General features: G+C 39.5%; 1 long non-coding RNA gene across 1 annotated transcript; it reads right to left on the bottom strand.

Annotated features, from left to right (window-relative positions):
* Window positions 1-405: 405 nt before the first annotated feature.
* LOC110353101 (uncharacterized) lies at window positions 406-20,554 on the bottom strand. Its single transcript, XR_002403150.4, has 3 exons — window positions 20,441-20,554; window positions 2,978-3,047; window positions 406-482 (listed from the first exon to the last, which is right to left on the bottom strand). It is a non-coding gene; the product is annotated as an uncharacterized lncRNA (long non-coding RNA).
* Window positions 20,555-20,778: the final 224 nt, after the last annotated feature.

Genomic DNA, 20,778 nt, shown 5'->3' with positions numbered 1-20,778 from the left:
AGGATTAAAGTGTTTATCAAAACAGCTTAAATATATTAACTTTGAGTTCCTGGGTTAATACGTTTTTTGAAAGTAGCATGAATTTTAAAACAAGAATAAATACAAATATTTCTGTGTATGTGGAAAATGTCAATCTATCAGATTGTATGTAATTCTGTAGCAAGGTCTAGACATTTAAAAGCGATGAGCAGATCATAAGCATCTGTGAAAGACAAGATTTACCATACAATGTTCTTATTGTACCACACAAGATAGAGACAGGGAACAAAATTAGTAACAGTACAAATTTCACAGAAACAGGGAAAAAGTTATCTGCCACATTCCCCATTATTAGTACCATGCAAAACAGCGTGCTCTTTTGTTGTGTGCAAAGAATGCCTTTTACATCATTTTCATGAGTGGTACCTTAATAATAAATGTTTCAGGCTTCATTTTGGGAACCTTTATTTCTCTTTTATGGACACACTTTTGGGTGGAGGTCTCTGAAATGTGAAATAATATGTGATATATTTAGCTTCTGTAATATGTCATATAAAGATTTTCTTTCTTTGTTTCTCTCTTTCATTTTTTTTTTTTTCTCCTTAGCACAGTATGTTCCAGTGAGACACGGGGCTTCCTGTAATTGTTATAATACAAATTACAAAAACACGCTAAGCATGCCATACAACAAAGCTTGTGAATGACGCAGCACCAGCATAAAATTGATTCTGACTCATCTGCCAGAGGGAGTCACCCTATTTTTATCAAAGGAGAATGCTTATACACTACCTGGACTAATACAGGAAGACAATTAAATAATGGGGGAAAACCCATCTGGCATCAGGGATTCTGCCTCTGGGGAGGAGTCACCTATTGGCATCTATGCAAGTGCAGATGGACTCAGCCTCAGCCAGGGGGTGATCAGGCAGATCTGCCTCTAATCTGTGGTAAAATCCCCACAGGAATATAATCCTTTAGGCCTCCTGGGAACCTGCGTCATCCACCCAAACAACCCTAAACTTGTCATAAAGCACTATTCTTCCAGTCAAATGAATGCTGAAATCTAGTGTATGGAACTGGCAGTTTTTTTACCTGAGATATCTAATATAAAATGCTTCAACTGCATTAAGATCACCTTCTTCCTCCTGAGATCACTTAAGTTTTGGCTGCAAAGTCAGGCTTGTTCTTTCTCACCTTCCTTCAAGGCATTCAGTGTATGTGTGGTGTTTAGTTTACTCCTGAAGGAGGTGGGATATGACAGTTTCAGCTCCAGATTGAGGAGGTCAGAGAACCCAAAGTCCTCCCTTTCAGAATGACTGCCTAACAACTGATGGTGCTATTTCCTGCATGTAAAAAGAGACCCCTGCTCAGTTAGGCACTTACCTTCAAACAAGAGATGGTGGCATCTAGTTTTCAAGTGTACAGATGTGTTTAATGAACTGATGACCTCAAAAATCTACACCCTCAGAGGTGTGATGTTGCTACTGTTTCTGATGGCCAGCCTCAACTGTCTTCCCACTTAGCAGCTCTCACTGGATAACCCTCTGTAGCACTAAGCTTTCTCTCACTGAAGTTAGAAACCAAGGAATCTATCTAATGTCTTTGTGTCTCCCTGGTAGGGAGACACTAAAAAATATTTAGTTTCCAGAAATCAAGTGGAAGGTGTCTTCTTCAATCTAGAGACCTCACCAAGGCACTAAAGGTAAGCTATAGATATTTCTGATTTCTATATTTGTGTTTGTCACCCACAAATAATTTAAATATCAACAAAGGAATATGAAAGCATTGTTATACCTCAGGAGTTATGGAAGTGGCTTTCTGCAGTTTAGTGATTGTTTGTGGTAATAAAATAAATGTGTGAGAGAGCTCGCTGACATACTAGAAGCATAGTCTTTAGGAAAAAATTAAGAAAAAGAGAGATATTAACTGTCCAAGGTGCAAGGATTTGTGTAGTCTGCAAGGATGTGAGGAGGACTTTGATCTGCTTTCTCCAGGAGCATGCACCAGCACAATGATGCTGAGATAACTAATCAATCCATAGGTGTTTCTATGTTAGAGAAGGTATCTCTGCAGCCCCTGTCCTGCTGATTGCAGTGGCAGGTTCAACATGCGTGGTGTGGTCAGAACAGGTTTGGTTTATTGTCTTGCTCCAGGCTGTGGTGAGAGAGCCCAGGGAAGCTGCAGAGGTACCCTCAGGAAGCCCTGATTGCACCATGCGCATACCTTTGCATACCTGTTCGTGTTTCTTGACATTCTCCGTCTACTCAGAGTAGACAGATTGCTTTTGCCACCTCTGCCCTCTCACAACTAAACTACCATGATTACTTCTTTCGTGTTGGTCTTGATATTGCTAAATATGTAGCCAAAACTAGTGTTTCTGAAACCATTACCTAGGTGTTCATGTCTTTGTGTGATATTTCTGGTATGGTTAACTAGATATTCCCCTCCAATTATCCGTGAAATCCAGCCGTTTCTTACATAGCTTTCCCTTAAACATCTGTGAAATCCAGACATCCTTCACAGCACTATCTGTAACCTTTGTCAGGTTCCCACATTGTTATCTGCTACATCCAGCAATTCCAACTATGTCATGTCCAGTGGCTTCTCACAATCAGATAGCTTCACCTGGGGCCAGGACACCATCACCTGCCTGCAGCCCTTACACAATCGAGCTGTCACTTGGCCTACATGCAGTGAGTGCTAGATGTACACTAAATGAATCGGCCAAACAAGAAAGAAAATAAAGTAGCTGTGCATGAGGGAAGAATGAAGAAGTTTAGGCATGGAGCATTTGTCTAGTGTTTTTCCATGCGCAAGTCCACAGCGTAAGGGAGGAAGACTTTGCCTTTTCTTTCAGACTTTGTGCAGGTTTCATCTCATTTAACATGAGATAGCTAGATGTATCTATTAAAGGTATCTGCATTTTTTCTGGACTCTATGAAAAGAGGCAGATGGATCCAGACAATTTACATATCAGTTTAAGTGCAAACTTACTCACCCCTGGTGTTGATTTCCCATTGACAATAGGCATCCAATAGGCAACTCAGAGTAGTTGTCTAGCGTTCAGACTGACAAAAGACATCCATGCAAAAAGAAAAAAAAAAAAAAAAAAGAGTATATTTATTCATTTGCTCATTTATTGAAAGTTGTACTGCTATGAACTACTGTTGCTATGGGGAATGGCAGTGCTAGGATTGTCTACTTCAGAATGTATGTACAAACCCAGAACATTTAGAGGAAGCAAGAAGACACCAATGGCATGCAAGACAACTAAGTATATTTCTTTTAGTCTGATTCACAGTCCTTCCCTCACTTATTTGTCAATAAATAGGAATAAGCACAGAGAAGGACTGAAAAAAGAGAGAAAGTAAGTCTAAGCATGCAGCAGCTGAGAGAACATGAGCCATCAAAGGCAGAGAAGGTCAAATTTTATATATTTTTTTTCATTGACATAGAGGAAATTTCTCCCCTGACTGATCAGGAATCACTTTTTCTCTGCAAGCTGCAGGTGTCCTCTGTAAAGCAATGTTGCCTCCTGTGCCATCACTTGGTTTTCGCTATGTGAAAAAGCTAGAAGTTAAAGAGAGACAGAATTGGAATCAAAATTTGGGACAGTAATCTGTATTCTTTGCTTCTAGCACTGGGGACAAAGAGAACTGAGAAGGAAGCAGTGGTTCTTTACTAGCTTTGATTGACAGAGCTATTGCCTTCTTGCAGCTTCATAGGTGAGGTCATTGTGCTGAGTGTAATTCTGGGGACAGATGGTAGAATTGGGACAGACAACAAAGAACAGATGGCCAATGAGAAATACCAGAATAAAAACATGTGGTTTGGAGCTGGACGGCCCACACTTGCCACATCAAACAACCTAAGTGTTAATCTATTTAATCTAAATTTAGGTTTTCTGTTAATGTCTTATAACAGTTATAGCTAGTACCACTCAGACGTTTAAGTTCAGAATATTGTCCTTTGAGGCAAATATTCTAACTCACAAGGGGAAAATTAAACTAATTTTGCCTTTTATTTCCATTGAAGCACTAGTTGAAAGATGGGAAAAATGCTTTTAAGAGAGCTATCCTGCTTCTTCCAGGGATGGTAAGGAAATTTTTAAATAGTTTTTAAAATATTCTTCACTGCTTTGGCTGTAACTGATTTCCACTGTCCTCTTGCTGCACAACAGAAGACTGGTATCATAGCTACGAGGTGAAGAGAAGAGATATTTGGATATAAATATCCACTTTTTGATACTGAGATAATCATCATTAAGGAACCAGCCTTATTCATTTCAGATTAATAATACCACCACATAGAGAATAGAGTCACAGTACAATAAAGTGGAATATCTATGCCATTCAGGTACAAATCTGGAAGGTACTCTCTAATTGATGCATCTCAATGAGCCTGCCATTAAAGCACTATGACATGGGATAACAAGTGCATGGACCAGAATAAAAGCTCTTTTCAAAAAGAGTCCAATAAGTATTTTATTTTATTTTATTTTATTTTATTTTATTTTATTTTATTTTATTTTATTTTATTTACTCTTGAAAATACTAATTCAGTAAATTCACACTGATTTACATCAGTTTTATTCACACATACTTTTATACTGTAGTGATTTCACATCTGTTCTGGTTACAGAAATTTGATGGAAGAAAGCATTGATTTTTTTATCTTTATTTTTTTCACTGAGGAGAGCAATCTTTGAAGACCTGTAATGGAGTGAGCTGCAGAAGAGCAATAATATTCCTTTCAAAGATCTCAGACATCTGTATTCACATGAAACAAACTTCATAAAAGTGTCTTTGGTCTTATTTATCCTGCTACCAGGACCATTTTATCTATTTCAGTAAATTCTCTAGTGTTTAGTGGTACACATAATCAGTCATCCACAGAATGTTTAAATGGCACAACCCATTTCTGATTATTAATTTGAATAAAATGACCAAGGGTTTTTATTCAAAACAGAATCAGTGGAAAACAACTGGAGAAAAAATTAATACAAATTAGCACATGTAACTTTGGTGAATCTTAGCTTGAATAGAAGGCTAAGAAGAAATTAAAAAAAAAAAAAAAGTAAAGTAAAAAATGTTAGTAAATGACAGTTAGTAAAAAATGACAGTAAAGCCTGATACTATTTCGAACAAGGGGAAGAAAAGATGCAGCTACTTTCTCAGTAGGAACTTCTATACCGAATGAAAATATCTCATTTCAGTTGCTGGAACCAACATATATTCCCGGTTCCAGGGTACCTTAAAACTGTTGGGTATGCTTTTTTTAAAAAAAAAAAAATTTAGGTTCTGCAAGTGCTCATCTTCTTCTGGAAACTGTTTTTCCCTTGAATACTTTTGCAGTAAAAAAAAAAAAAAATAAATAAAATTAAAATGACATTACAGGTTGCCTCTTTCATTCAAAAGAAGCACGCATTATGTAATATAATTTCTATCTGGTTTATAACGACACCAGTGAAACATGATAAGGTTTGGAGCCCAAATCTTGCATTTGGCAACTACATAAGGAATTTAATCCTCAGAAATTCAGAACCCTTGTCCAAGATCTAGAATGAGCGCAGCAGAGTCTCTCCTCCAACATTACAGCAAGCAGACACGTTCAAAATAGGTTAAGTATTATGGCCCACAAACACCCTCCTTTAGGCTGAGAATTGGTAGAGAAGATCTGGCTTTTACCCAAGTCATCTTCTCTCATAAGTATGCAGTCCCCTCTGTTCCCTCCTCCTCCAGCTGGCGAAGAAAACTCCATCCTGAAGAACTCTCAGATACACAGTTCTGCCAGATTGCAACCTCTATGCCTCATAAGCTCTACTAAAGTCTCCAGAGGTGTCAGGGACAAATCTTCTACATGAGAATTACAAATTTTGCTGAAAATTCTCCCCATATTGCAGTTAACACTAGAAGTCTGAAATCTCCTAAATGTCAACCTAGCATAACTAAAGTGGATAATGTACAACATGGGATCAACTTCAACATTAGGATGAAGTCAGGAGACAGGTTGTAATGACAAAGTTGATTCAACAAATCCATTTTCCTACAGGGATTCCATAGTAGGGAGAACAATATAAGGCAATGTTGGTTATATAACATTCCTTTGAAAGAATCCCTCACTTCTCACTTTTATAATTTGTGGAAGTTACATTAATACTTTGATATTCCCCTGAGTCTTTCCTAAATTAAATAAAGTCTCATTTTGGTAATTAACATGATCTCTCTTTGCACGCTAAAAATCTCAACACCTCAGTCACCTCTTTGATATATATTTTAAAAACACCAGTTTCTTCTGAGCTTGATAGAAATAGACTTTTCCACTGGTCTGCCAAAATATATAATTCTTTCAATTCACATACCCTTTCAAGCTATATGCATAGATTGAAATTTGAATATCATATACTCTCTATTACTAACCTTGCCTTCAGTGTATTTTTCTTATTACTATGTAGCTAATTTTTTTTAACTGGAAAACCCTTACCTATTTATCTAGACTGAAGAATGCATATATGTGTGTGTGTATGTGTGGTGCATATGTGTGGCATATGACCATTTCATTTTTAAAAGACTCAGATGGCACAATAACAACATATTATCAACAGCAGTGTAAATTTCTCATTGATAATTACACAGATAAGTGGCCTATTTATTCTGATGGCAAGACTGGCTGTGATTATACAAGTAGACCTGCAAACAGGTTATGTTTTATTGAGAAGTCTGTTTAAATACTAATTATTCCCAACCTTAATTATAAGGTAGATAAGTATTATCATTATTTTGCACATGGTGGAACTGAGACATTCAATTGCTTTTTCAAGGCTATTCTGAAAGGAAATGGGCTAGATTAAAGCATTACTTAAATTCACCATGGACTCAGCTGTTATACCATGCTGTCTAGATTGAGTTTGATGTGATTATTTCTCATAGAAAACTTTCCAGCGGATCAACAGGAAGCTTATAAACAGAAGAAAGATTTGCCATTTTCAGACTATCAGGCTACAAAGATGATTCAGCTGATGAAAATTTAGCTAAAATAAGTAACCATTAGTTCTTTTCCTACCCTTAGAGGACTTAAATGCCCATTTATTTTCTTTGCTAAACAGCCTTTTATATTGTGTAAACCCCGCTGATACTTCAGTCTTCCCTGTTACTTAACATGCGTCAATCTGAAACTAAAATTTTTTCATGAGATTTAGCCACCCAACCTGTACCTATGGAATAAACTGCATCTACATTCAGCATTCATTTGAAACATCATCCTATGGCTGTGAACATCTCAGTAACATCAGAGCAATAACCTCTTAACATCACTTCTACATCTCTTCAGCTTCAGAATATATCTATTCATGTCTGAAACCATCAGGATTTTTATCTTCAGCTGCAAAAACAAGGGTGAATGTTACCAATCCCTCCTCTCTTTCAAACCATCCCTAGATCCTCACCCAGGGCTGCTACAGTTCATAGGAATCACCAATGCAAGCAAAGTTGCTGTCGACCCTTGGCAACACAGTACAATGCAGGGCTCTTGGATGACTGCACTTTTTGTGGAATTCTGGGACTGTTTGACAAATGAACCGTGCTTGTGAAGAATGCAGTCCTGCAGCCTCTGCCATCAGACAGTTCTCCACTGCATGCCATGAGGACAGTCTGTGATTCTTGCCAACTAAGAAGGATAACTGCCTGTTCCCACTCTGGCTTTGCAGTTTCTGCCTCTGCCCTCTGATGTCATTTTTCTTCCTCATTTCCAGAGACCTACATATCAGTGGAATTCATTTGTTCTCAAGGTCTTTTCCCTCCAGGCATTTCTTCCTGCAGCTTTTACACTTGCTTCCTAAGTTCAGGAAAATGCAACCCTCACATTTACCTCTAGCTGATTTTCACTATCTGGGACACTTTCTACCAACTATAGGGCAGAACTTGACCAAAAATATCTAAGCTTAAGGTTTACATCTAGAAACAGACTGTACACATGCCAGAATAGGCAAAACTAACAGTGAAACTGAGATTATTTTTCCAATTTTTGTAATTCTACCTGAAAACATTTGTACAAAGATTTGTGAGGTCTCTTGCCTTAGCTTGCCCACAGTATTGGCTCATTTGCTACACTTCACTAATGCATAGTTCTCCATAAAATGCTTCATTTTAAGCCTCTTTCACTTGGGTCATCCTGCCCCTGTGTTAATCACAGTAGTGATCAATGTCTACCAAATGGAGTAGCAATGTGGGAGCCCAATGCATTCTGAAGCTACAGCTCATTCATGAGTTCCCAGGCAGACCACATGGCAAGCCACAACCACCTCTGAACATGACAAACTCACCTCCAAGAAATTCTTGGGTTTCCCCCCCTATAAACTTCTTCACTCTGTTTCTTAATTTCATGGAGCAATGTGTCATATTCAATTTGATCCATTCTTCTTAATAAAGAGTTAGGTGGGTTATACTCACACAGCACAAAAAGGCTTAGTTAAACATTAATGGAAAGATGTATGTAATTTGCAAGATCCATGCACTTTTTAATTATGTTGCTGTCATGGGTAAGAACATCAAAAATAAAGACAGAGTGACAGGTTTAGGTCCCCTGAGAGGAGCTGTCGATAAAAGCTACAAAATGAGGACCAAGAAAAAAAAAAAGAAAAGAAAAAAAAAATGCTACCATATATGCTGATAGAGCACATGAAAGATTTATTGGGGGCTAACTACACAAACTGAATAAGAGGGCTTTTGTCTGGACTGATGACTAATTGACATGAATTAGATTACAAGATAGCTTTCTCAAAACCTCTACAGCCAGAACTGCTAACAGAAATAACATCAGAGGAAAGTAGTGCAGATAACCAGGAAAAATAAAAATAGAAATTGTACACTACTTTGTGTCTGACAGTTTTAAAAAAGCCAGCATGGCTCTATCTGAATGGAAGCCAATCCAAAAATGCAGCAAACAAGTTTGTCACGGGAAAACATGAGAGTTATGTGCATCTGTTGTATGATCATGGCTGGCCAAATTCCTCTCTCCACACGTTGAGCTGTATTTACAGAAAGTAGGACAGTTTTTTTACCCTCACAAAGACAGGGTCAGGCAGGGGCACAAAGATAATTTGTGTGAACCTAGGGTGGAACTGCTCTTCCTCAGCACACAGACTTCAGAGCACACAGTGGCCCTATGGAGGGGCAAAACCAGCCTTTGCTGACCCCAAAAGCCTAGAGCGAAGAGCTCACACCTGAAAACAAATGCATATTCCAATATTTTCATAACTTAGTATCCATATCTTCATATCTTAACAGCAGATATTAACTTATGAGGAAACATTTCCTGTGAGGACACTCAATATTGTAAAAATAGATGCAAAATGTTTTCAAAAATAAACATTTGGCTTAAAACAAACTGAACATATTTGGCGGGGGAGTTATTGCTTTTGGTATGTTTTTGCATATTTCATAAAGCCTGACATGAATTTCAAATGTCTTCAAGAGTATTTTTTGATCTCAGTGTTCAACTGTATACTGCTTTCTAGTATTTTATGATAATTGACTATAAAATCAACTCAAAAGGGAGCATAAATTTCAGTTTCATTGAGATGATTACAATACACAAAATATTATGGTTCAGAAGCAGCAAGGAGCTCAAGTGTTAGGGCAATGTTAAAGGTCTGCATTGGCTTAGATTTGTGTGTGTACTAAAACATTTACCTGCAGTGTTTTTATAAGAGAAGCCATATCTTCCTTTACTCTTTTCCTCAAGATTTTCAGATGGTTTTCAGAAATGTTCTAGTATCCCCTTGTATAAGACACAAATAAATAAAAACCTTGAGACCACAGAGAAAGACAAACAAAAGTTGTCTTTCTTATCATCTATTCTTCTACTCAAGATGCTTCAGCCATAACCCCTCTAGTGAGACTGGAAGAAAGTTTCAACTAGAATCTCAGACCCATTATGATTTACCCCTTACTGCTACAGGGCAGAATATTTTTCAGGCTGAAGACTTTGAGGATTCACCAGGAAATGGTTTTAAGTACATGAAGCAAGATAAATATATTTTCACAGTAACCTAAACTACTGTTACACCCGCAGGTAAGAAAAGTTTTTACAGCATTCTGTTTTTGACACTACTTTTTAAATGATTCCTAGTCTTGAGCATGTTACATTTGGATAACTATTGATTCTAGCTCGTATATGTTTTTTGTTTGGTTTTATTTTGTAAAGTAGAAATCTATTACCCAGAGATAGGACAACATTACTAGCAACAAATGAAATATGTCTTTTTTACGATGCTCATTCAGCAAAGTTGGTTTTGGCATGCTAATTTCAGCTAAAGCATGAATAAATATACTTAATCTATTTTTGGACTTGTGTTAAGAGCCAGTTTTAAACCAGGGCTCAGCCTAGACTGTACAGATGGGATCCCAGAACACTCCTCTCTTGCGGTGCAGGTTTCCCTATAATAGTCCATTCAGGGATAGGGTGCTTGGAGCAGAATAGCTGTTTCATCCTACTTTTGACTCTCTCACAGTCAAAAGCTTAGCTGAAGCATCTCAGCAGTGTAAACAGAAGAGCAGAAACTAGTTGGGAAGAAAACAAATTTGAAAGCGAAGACTTCCCTCTGTATTTCCCATCATGATTTATCAACATATACCCATGTGCAGTTGTTGAGATTCATTTGGGGCAGACTGGTGAGAATGGATGCCAAGAAGCTGTGTTATTGGACCAGTCTGCATCCTCTGCAGGCAGAGCTACCCTTTCCAGCTGCCTTCACCACTGCTCTGTCCCAGGTGGGCAGAAGTAATGGCAGTTGTGGCTGCTGGATGAAAAGAGTACTGATAGTTGCAGACTGTAGGAATTCACAGCTAAACATCTCTTTCATGTTCATTGGCCTGGGACAGTAGTTAAACAGTCATGATATCAATAAAATGCTGCTTGTAGAAAAGCTGTGCTAAGGAAAGAGAGGGAAAGAGCCTTCCTATAAGGTGAAATGTAGGTGCAATTGAATTATAACTGAGGATACAAGTGCTTTGCATAATGAAAGTGATCTTTGAGAAGCATCCAGGATGTATCTACAAACAAATAAGTGACTGAGGTGTACTTATAGCAATGCCCTGGGAAATTCCCCCACAGAATATATGCAATGATGAAAAAAAAAAAATAATATTTTTTCTTTAACAGATAATACGGGATGTTTAATTCAGCACCTAGGGCAGGTGTGTACATACGTCTAGTCCTGTGACCTACATACCAACTCTGCACAGTGCTGAGGTCTTCTGTATTGGGCAAGTTAGGGCCAGGAAGGTAAATGGGCAGCAGATGAGAACAGTTCTGCAGATTGTCTCACGTCTCCAGCATAGGATGAGGCTGGTCTGAGAGAATAGCTGCCCTGGAGGTGTCCAAGCAATGCCAGCTAAACAGCCTAGTTACTCCTATAAGCACTCTTCATCCCACAGCTAAGGTTTCAGAGTACTCACACAACCTGCATGAGCACAGTCCCACCACCTGTAGTGTGGTATAGCCCCAGCATGAGTTGCACCCAAACAACCACAAAGGTTCAAGATCCACAGGTTGGACATGTCTGTGTGAAGGCTATATTCACAGAAGACAGAGCTGTGGTTAAACTGTTAGTCTGGGGCATGCAAACTCCGAATTCTCATACAGTCTTCTCATTAACTTGAAAAATTCACATTGTCTGTCCTCTAGTTCCCCAGTGCACACCAATAGAGGAAAAAATTATTTTCCTATCTGGCTATGTCTATATGTGTATATATGTGTAATGTCTTTAAGATGCAGAATTTCTCACACTGCAGGTATGAGGTACTCTTATATACAAGAGAATGACTAAGGTTTTCAAGCAGTGCTGTATCATAAATATGTAATAATTGCTGAAACCTAAAAGATCGCATTGAAAGCAGAACTAAGACAACACAAGCTGAAGGTCAAGAACCTTTTCCAGAAGAGTAAATATTCTGAAAGATACGTAATTTGCTCTTTGTTAAACTAACTCTTATCTCTTTCATGTTTTTGAGATGATTAAAAGTGGGTTCTAAAAATTTAAAATATTTACAGAGAAACTGCCTGAGAGAAAAGTGAATTGCATACACACAGAATTTCTTCTAACATTATCCTTCATTAATATCTCTACTAAATTAGTATCTGGAAACAGGCAATCCAAATCAGAGATTGGTGATACAGCATACAAAGACCTTAAAACAAGGACAATGCTTGTTTGTCAAATGGGGAACATTGTTGTCTCAGTGCTGTTTATCAAGGCCATTCAGAAGTTACAATAACTCTGACAGAACGCAGCTCTCCTTATTCATGGATTCAAAAGTTTTTATTGCAAACTCAGCAGTATGGGGCCAGGACTTACAGCTGAGCAGTCTCCTAAACAGCAGAGGACACTGGGGACAGGCACAAGATCACATTCAAGTATTCTAGGCAGTTGAGACAAATTCTCCCACACCATGATTTTCATTGGATGTATATATTTCCACCAGCCTGCAATGGTAACTGTGAAGTACAAGGAGGATCTTACAGAGCATTTTAACACCTTCCCAAATGAAAAAAAAAAAAAAACAACAACCACACAGCATGTATTTCATCTCCTGCTGCTTTTTTGACTTTACCACTTTGAAGCTATTAGATCATTTCCTCTGAAAACTATCCTCTGAGTGGTTATGTTATCCCAAATGTGAATAGTCACGCTCTTTATTACAGACCTCTTCAGTCTTACCGGTTGCTCACAAGAGCATCTAGATATTGCAGCAGAGCTGGATGTAGCATCTAAAGCTCCTGGAATTATATTTGCTTCAAATTGTACTTGTCTTTTTATCTAATCATTTGAGGTCATCCATAGCTGTTCAAAACAAGCTATTCACTTTCAAATGTCTGTCTGCTTTATTGCTGACAGATAATTTCACATATTTTGCACAAAAAGCTTGCAGTGCTCCCTCACCTACAATATCAAAATGATATAATTCTCCAAAGCCCTGGACCAGATCCCATGGGCTTACAGATTTGGCTACAATTTAGCTGAGAATCCTTTCATTCAAGGCAACATAAAAGGGGAACCCCTAAAAAGTCAACAATACCAGCTTCAGCCTTGGATTCCTGCTCCCCTCCCCTTCAGACAGAAACAAGTAAAAGTGGGAGAAGGAGCTCTGCCAGGGCTGGGGAAATATGCAACTCTGTCAATTCAAATCCAACCCACTTCTATACTGACGGTGTTGAACTAGGGCAATATTAGTGGATTATTTCAATAAAGACTCCAATGTGGTCAAGGAAAGCTTGAGAATCGGGTACCAAGACTTGGATACCTGACATGTTTTTTTCTTTACAAAAATTATTTGTCTATACAAATCTGCCTACTGTCCTCTAAATAAAACTCCATAAATAATTTGGAGGAACTAATCTCTCTTACAGTACCTGTGTGACCTGTTTTTTCACAATCTTAATGCATCTTAATAAAATGCAGACACACCAAGGGACAGATAACGCCTATTGGCTCTCCAGAGACTGGAAATACTGCATTTAAGGATGCCTCTTTACAAAAACAGTGTACACAATTATTCAGAGCTGACCCAGTCAGGAGCAGGAGGAAGTAGAAAATCTTTAGGCAAAAGTTACGCCTGGGTCATAGGTTGTTATTTTTAACTATTTTGTTAAAATATTTTGTGCTATTTTCAGACCATTTTGGAGAGCTGAAATAAAATTGTGTGCAAGTCTGTATAGGCTGATATATAGCCTCTTGAACTCTCCCCTCCACTTTTAGGTACTGACAACAGTCTCCTAAGAGAGATAAGATGCTGCCTAGTATGCTTTATGCATGAGCAACATAGCTCCCTCCTTGCCACGATTTTTTCTCTGTGTAAATTCTTATTATCATAGCACTAACACAGGATCACTGACTGTCAAACCTCCTTAAGACTGATATAAATATTATTTTAACAGTTTTAGTCTGTTATGGAAAATTGTTCCTAAAATTACCACCATCTAAATAAATATATTTGTTATCAAACTGTATTTTTCATCACCATCATCAAATTATTCACTGTCAATACATTTTATAACACATCTAACCCTTCCTCTGTTCAGGAATAATATATAGGCCTACCTGAGTTTTGAAGATATTGACTGAATAATTACACCAATCAAGTGTAATCTATACAATATCATGAAAAAATCACTTGCTTGTTTGCTGCTGTTTGTTGTTTCTAACTAACTACTTCCATTAAGTGCTTTTGTTGTCGTTGTTTTTTGCTCATCTTATGTGAATGACGGTGACTTTGCAAACAAGAAAAAAGGCTGGTAACAAAATTTTCAAAGAAAAATGATTTTTTCTAGACGTAGAACTCCCTTTTTAAAGTAATTCTGTCTCTTCGTAGATACCTGCGTAAACAAATCTATACTTGCATGAATGTTTTAGACAGGAACAAAAGGAGGCACAGACAAGGTGCTTCTTCTTCTGACTGAAATAAGCCTGAAGGTTTGTAGAAACATTTCAGACACATTTGCCCTGCTTTTCTTTGAAGCTATATCTGTTTAACATGTATAGTAGGATTCAATTTCTTAGACAAGCTTACAAAAAAAGAAAAAAAAAAAAGGTTTCTAGGTGCATATACCATAGTTCCTTTGGAAATAAACAGTTAAATCTCTGGTACTTGTTAGAGATCAGTGACACTGAACAAGTGTAGATTGGGAGTCCTTCCATAAACTTTAGTGATAGTGATAATAAAAGAGCTGGAATAAAACCAACCTGGCTTTCATAACCTATTTTGTTGGATTAAGACCTGTCACAGATTTGTGGCGGTGAAGAACTGCTACAGCTTTAAACTTCTGAACTTCATAAATTCAAATCTGGAAATAATAAGGATGAACAAACAAAGGTTCCCAAGAGAGCTTTTTTTGCATGTACTTTCCAAACTGGTTGTCACTGGTTGGTGGAGTCCCATGGGAGGCGGTTCTGAAGGGCAGAGGGGTCCAGAAAGGCTGGGCGCTCTTTAAGAGGCAAATCCTAATGGCGCAGGAGCGGTCTATTCCCATGCGCCCAAAGATGAGCCAGCGGGGAAGAAGACCAGCCTGGCTCAACAGAGAATTGTGGCTTGAGCTAAGGAGAAAAAAGAGGGTTTATAATCTTTGGAAAATTGGGCAGGCCACTAAGGAGGACTATAAGGATGTAGCGAGGCTGTGCAGGGACAAGATTAGGAAGGCCAAAGCTCATCTGGAGCTCAATCTGGCTACTGCTGTTAAAGATAACAAAAAACGCTTTTATAAATACATCAACACCAAAAGGAGGAGTAGGGAGAATCTCCATCCTTTACTGGATGCGGGGGGAAACTTAGTTACAAGAGATGAGGAAAAGGCGGAGGTGCTTAATGCCTTCTTTGCCTCAGTCTTTAGCGGCAAAACCGGTTGCTCTCTGGATACCCAGTACCCAGAACTGGTGGAAGGGGACGGGGAGCAGGATGTGGCCCTCACCATCCACGAAGAACTGGTTGGTGACCTGCTACGGCACTTGGATGTGCACAAATCGATGGGGCCGGATGGGATCCACCCGAGGGTACTGAGAGAACTGGCAGAGGAGCTGGCCAAGCCCCTATCCATCATTTATCAGCAGTCCTGGCTATCGGGGGAGGTCCCAGCTGACTGGCGACTAGCAAATGTGACGCCCATCTACAAGAAGGGCCGGAGGGCAGACCCGGGGAACTACAGGCCGGTCAGTTTGACCTCAGTACCAGGGAAGCTCATGGAGCAGATCCTCTTGGGAGTCATCATGCAGCACTTGAAGGGCAAGCAGGCGATCAGGCCCAGCCAGCATGGGTTTATGGAAGGCAGGTCCTGCTTGACGAACCTGATCTCCTTCTACGACAAAGTGACGCGCTGGGTGGACGAGGGAAAGGCTGTGGATGTGGTCTACCTTGACTTCAGCAAGGCTTTTGACACCGTCTCCCACAGCATTCTCCTCAAGAAACTGGCTGCTCTTGGCTTGGACTGGCGCACGCTTCGTTGGGTTAGAAACTGGCTGGATAGCCGGGCCCAAAGAGTTGTGGTAAATGGAGCCAAGTCCAGTTGGAGGCCAGTCACTAGTGGCGTCCCCCAGGGCTCGGTGCTGGGGCCGGTCCTCTTTAACATCTTCATCAATGATCTGGATGACGGCATTGAGTGCACCCTCAGTAAGTTCGCAGATGACACCAAGCTAGGTGCGTGTGTCGATCTGCTCGAGGGTAGGAAGGCTCTGCAGGAGGATCTGGATAGGCTGCACCGATGGGCTGAGGTCAACTGTATGAAGGTCAACAAGGCCAAGTGCCGGGTCCTGCACCTGGGGCGCAATAACCCCAAGCAGAACTACAGGCTGGGAGAGGAATGGTTGGAGAGCTGCCAGGCAGAGAAGGACCTGGGAGTGATGGTGGACAGTCGGCTGAATATGAGCCAGCAGTGTGCTCAGGTGGCCAAGAAGGCCAACGGCATCCTGGCTTGTATCAGAAACACTGTGACCAGCAGGGCTAGGGAGGTGATCGTCCCCCTGTACTCGGCTCTGGTGAGGCCGCACCTCGAGTACTGTGTTCAGTTTTGGGCCCCTCGCTACAAGAAGGACATCGAGGTGCTTGAGCGGGTCCAGAGAAGGGCGACGAAGCTGGTGAGGGGCCTGGAGAGCAAGTCCTATGAGGAGCGGCTGAAGGAGCTGGGCTTGTTCAGCCTAGAGAAGAGGAGGCTCAGGGGTGACCTTATTGCTATGTATAAGTACATTAAAGGAGGCTGTAGAGAGGTGGGGGTTGGCCTGTTCTCCCATGTGCCTGGTGACAGGACGAGGGGGAATGGGCTAAAGTTACGCCAGGGGAGTTTTAGGTTAGATGTTAGGAAGAATTTCTTTACTGAAAGGGTTGTGAGGCACTGGAACGGGCTGCCCAGGGAGGTGGTGGAGTCACCATCCCTGGAAGTCTTCAAAAGATGTTTAGATGTAGAGCTTAGGGATATGGTTTAGTGGGGACTGTTAGTGTTAGGTTAGAGGTTGGACTCGATGATCTTGAGGTCTCTTCCAACCTAGAAATTCTGTGATTCTGTGTGATTCTGTGAAACTATAACAACACCGATTACATTAATCTTAGAATCACAGAATGATTTGGGTTGGAAGGGACCTTAAAGATCATCTAATTCTAATGCCCCTGCCATGGGTAGGGACACCTCCCACCAGACCAGGTTGCCCAAAGCCCCATGCAGCCTGGCCTTGAACACTTCCAGGGATGAGGCATCCACAGCTTCTCTGGGCAACCTGTGCCAGTGCCTTACCACCCTCTGAGTAAAGACTTTCTTCCTAATAACTAATTTCAATCTACCCTCTTTCAATTTAAATCCATTACTCCTTGTCCTATCCCTGCACTCCCTGACAAAGAGTCCCTTCCCATCTTTCATGTAGGCCCCCCTTAGGTCCTTGAAAGCCTCTGTAAGGTCTCCCTGAAGCCTTCCAGGCTGAACAAGCCCAACTCCCTTAGCCTGTCTTTGTAGGAGATGTGCTGCAGCCCCTTGATCATCTTCATGGCTTTGCTCTGGGCTCATTCTAATATTTTGGTGTCATTCTTGTGCTGGAGACCCCAGAGCTGAACACAGGATTCCAGGTGGGATCTCACAAGAACAGAGTAGAGGACAATCACCTCCCTTGCCCTGTTGGCCATGCTGCTTTTGATGCAGCCCAGGGTACAGTCAGTTTTCTGGGCTTCAGGGGCACATTGCTGGCTCATGTTGAGTATTTTGGCAACTAACACTCCAGGTCCTTCTCTTTGGTGTTGCTTTCTATCTATTCCCCACCACTACCCCTGAGCCTGTATTTGTGCCTGGGATTGGGATTGCTCTGGCCCAGATGCAGGACCTTGCACTTGGCCTCATTAAACATCATGAGGTTCTCACAGGCCCACCCCTCAAATCTGTTCAGGTCCCTCTGGATGGCATGCCTTTGCTCCAGCATGTCAGTGACACCACACATCTTGGTGTCATTGGCAAACTTGCTGAGGATGCACTTGATCTCACTGGCCATGTAACCGACAAAGATTGTTAAACAGTGCCGGTCCCAACACTGACCCCTGAGGAACAACACTTGTTAGTGCGAATAATGTTCGAATAACGTTCATGGTAGTTCCCTGAAATTCTAATTTCTCAGGAATTCGTCCTTTACCAGAGCACAATGAATATAAAAGTATGTATAAACTGTTACAAAATAGAAAAATGTTTAAAATGGGTGACATAGACCCAATTACAGACCATCCAATTACTTAAGTAGTCTCTTCATGCATACTTTTAGAATGTGCACAACATTTATTGCTGCATGCAAATGTGAAGTACATAACCACTCCATAACCTGCTTTCCAAGTGTAGCAGAGCTCAATTCAAAGCTGCCCCATTTTTCTTTCTGCCAGTCAGCCAGCTATGAGTTGTCTCTGGGGCAAGGAGCAGCAATACCCCTCAAACAGCATATTTTTGTCATTGTGGTAGAAACATCATTGCAATGCCCCGATTGCCCCTGGGCAACAAGAGTGACATAAAACACAACCAGATCCCATGACTCATTTTCCTTGAAGCAGGGAAGAAAACATTGAGGTATCCCTTACAGAGAGCCTAGCCTATACAGTGCCTCTTCCAGAAATAGATTTGGATTCACTTCAAGCCTGCAGAAGTGTCTAACATGTAGATAAGAACTTCCCTGATCTTCTGTTCCTGCATGGCTTGTGAAAGGGTCAGAGTCTGTGCAGGATTTGGCTATTATCACATTACAAAGTGAACTCTCTTATATGCGCAGATACACTTCCAACCCTTCAAAACAATTCACAGTTAATTTCAAAATTTCTTTAAAACTAATAGTTTTACATAGGATTTTCATGGATGAAAATAACTATAACAACTACAACAACAACAATAAAAGGAAATTCTTTTACTATGGTCTTTTAAATATAACCTACATCTTGGGAGTCTTGTATTTCATTGTCAGAGATTTCTATTAACATATCTTTTGTCTTAAAGTGAGAAGCAAAAATCATGTGGAAGTTTTAAAAGCTTACATTGAATTACTTGATTTATGTTCTTCCACATATATTAAATTTTAGTACCATGCAAATATTTGTATTGGCACAATATCTGCTCTGGAGAATTTAACTGGATTTACAAATTGTTACAATATCCCTCTGTTAATTTAATTCTTTCACAGTACATATAATAATGTACTACTTTGTAGTTAGAAAAGATAAAGACAAATTTAGACTGGAAATTTGATAAAAGCTCTTTAATCATTACAGAATTTAAATTACAAATAATAATAATAATTTTTTGATATTTTTTAGTCTGATTGTTCATAGTTACTTATATGTTGACATTGGTCACAATGACAGAAGTCTGGACCCAAAGAGATCTTTTCTACATCTGCATTCCAGTAAAAATGCTGTCAATTTAACAATAACAAAAAATATACAGATAATTCTTTTTTCCTTTTTTTTTTTTTTCACTGTATGTAAATGTTCCTCCTGACAAATTACTACAGTGAGACAAAACCTGCAGTTTTATGTTTCTTTATGTCAGTTAAAATAAATCTTAAGTATTTTCTGGAAAACAAGCCTTTTTCTCCATGCAATGAATAAACAGAAAGTGCTTGTTAAACCTCGTTATTATATGTAGTGCAAATTTTTGCCCTTGCGCTTTGTTTTTGGTTCCTTCTATTGAACTCCAGAATGATCTCAAAGCAGTCAAGCATGTACAAAGGTTAAAAGACCTTTGAAACTGGTCTTTTTAGTTACAAGCACAAAACTATTCTTGCTTGTAATCTCCTCCTACAACTCTCAAGCCCTGATTATTAGGCTCTTTCATATTTCTTTTAGGTATCCTGGATCTCTGTGTATCCCTTTTAAGTGTACAGACAGGAAAATGAAAGTGTCAGAGAGGAATCAGACTAAGGAGAACCCTGCAAACAAACACTTTTTTTTTTTTTTCCCCAAATATTTGTTTTTCTCATCTTGAGGCCTCCAGGTATGTTTGATTTAAGAGACTGAAAGAGCAATCAGTCTAGCTGGTAGAAACTTTTTCACTAAGCAAACAACCACAAGGATTAGAACCCTAAAAGTGTCTACATTGCATCATACTGGTGGCAGCTAAAATCTCCCCACCAACACTAAATGAGTTGCTAAATCGGCTGAGGAATCTTACAGAGATTTTTGTGACACTATACTAACAGCTGTGATTAATTAATTGCTTCATTAGAAAACAAGTGCTGATTTCTAATGGTAACTTCTCTTAATACGAAAGAAGACCTACATTTGCAAATATGATCTATTGACCTATTTTTATGCAAAACCTGATCTGAATACACACACATTATGTGCAAATAAAAGCTATTGAGACAGATATATTCAGATCTTGTTTGCAGAGTTAATCAAGAGTCTTTTTAGAGCATAAACAAACTGCTTTGCATACATTGGGCATGAGAAAACGGGAAAGGTACCTGTTCTGCCAGAGCAGCAAATCCTGAGGGTCTTCATGACATGCTTAACAGCACCATTCCAAGGAGAGGAATCAAAAATAGCCTACAGCCACAGCTCTTTGAAGGATCTATCTGCACAGTTCATGGAGGAAAAAAAAAAAGAATAAAATGAATGGGAAGCATGAGGAAAAATCCCATAGAAGTTTACTGTTAAGTGAATTAAAGTATATTTGTTTCAGGAGAAAAGTCAAAAATTACACTGGTACCCTCCAGTAGGATGGATAATGCTGAAAAGCAATGGTACACAATGTAAAAGAAATATACGTTATTCTATATTTGGTAAAGGAGAGAAAGATGTC

Source organism: Anas platyrhynchos, chromosome 3, assembly GCF_047663525.1.
Source record: "Anas platyrhynchos isolate ZD024472 breed Pekin duck chromosome 3, IASCAAS_PekinDuck_T2T, whole genome shotgun sequence".
NCBI classification, from domain to species: Eukaryota; Metazoa; Chordata; class Aves; order Anseriformes; family Anatidae; genus Anas; species Anas platyrhynchos.
Note: the sequence above shows the minus strand (reverse complement) of the source record. Positions and strands in the feature narration are given on the sequence as shown.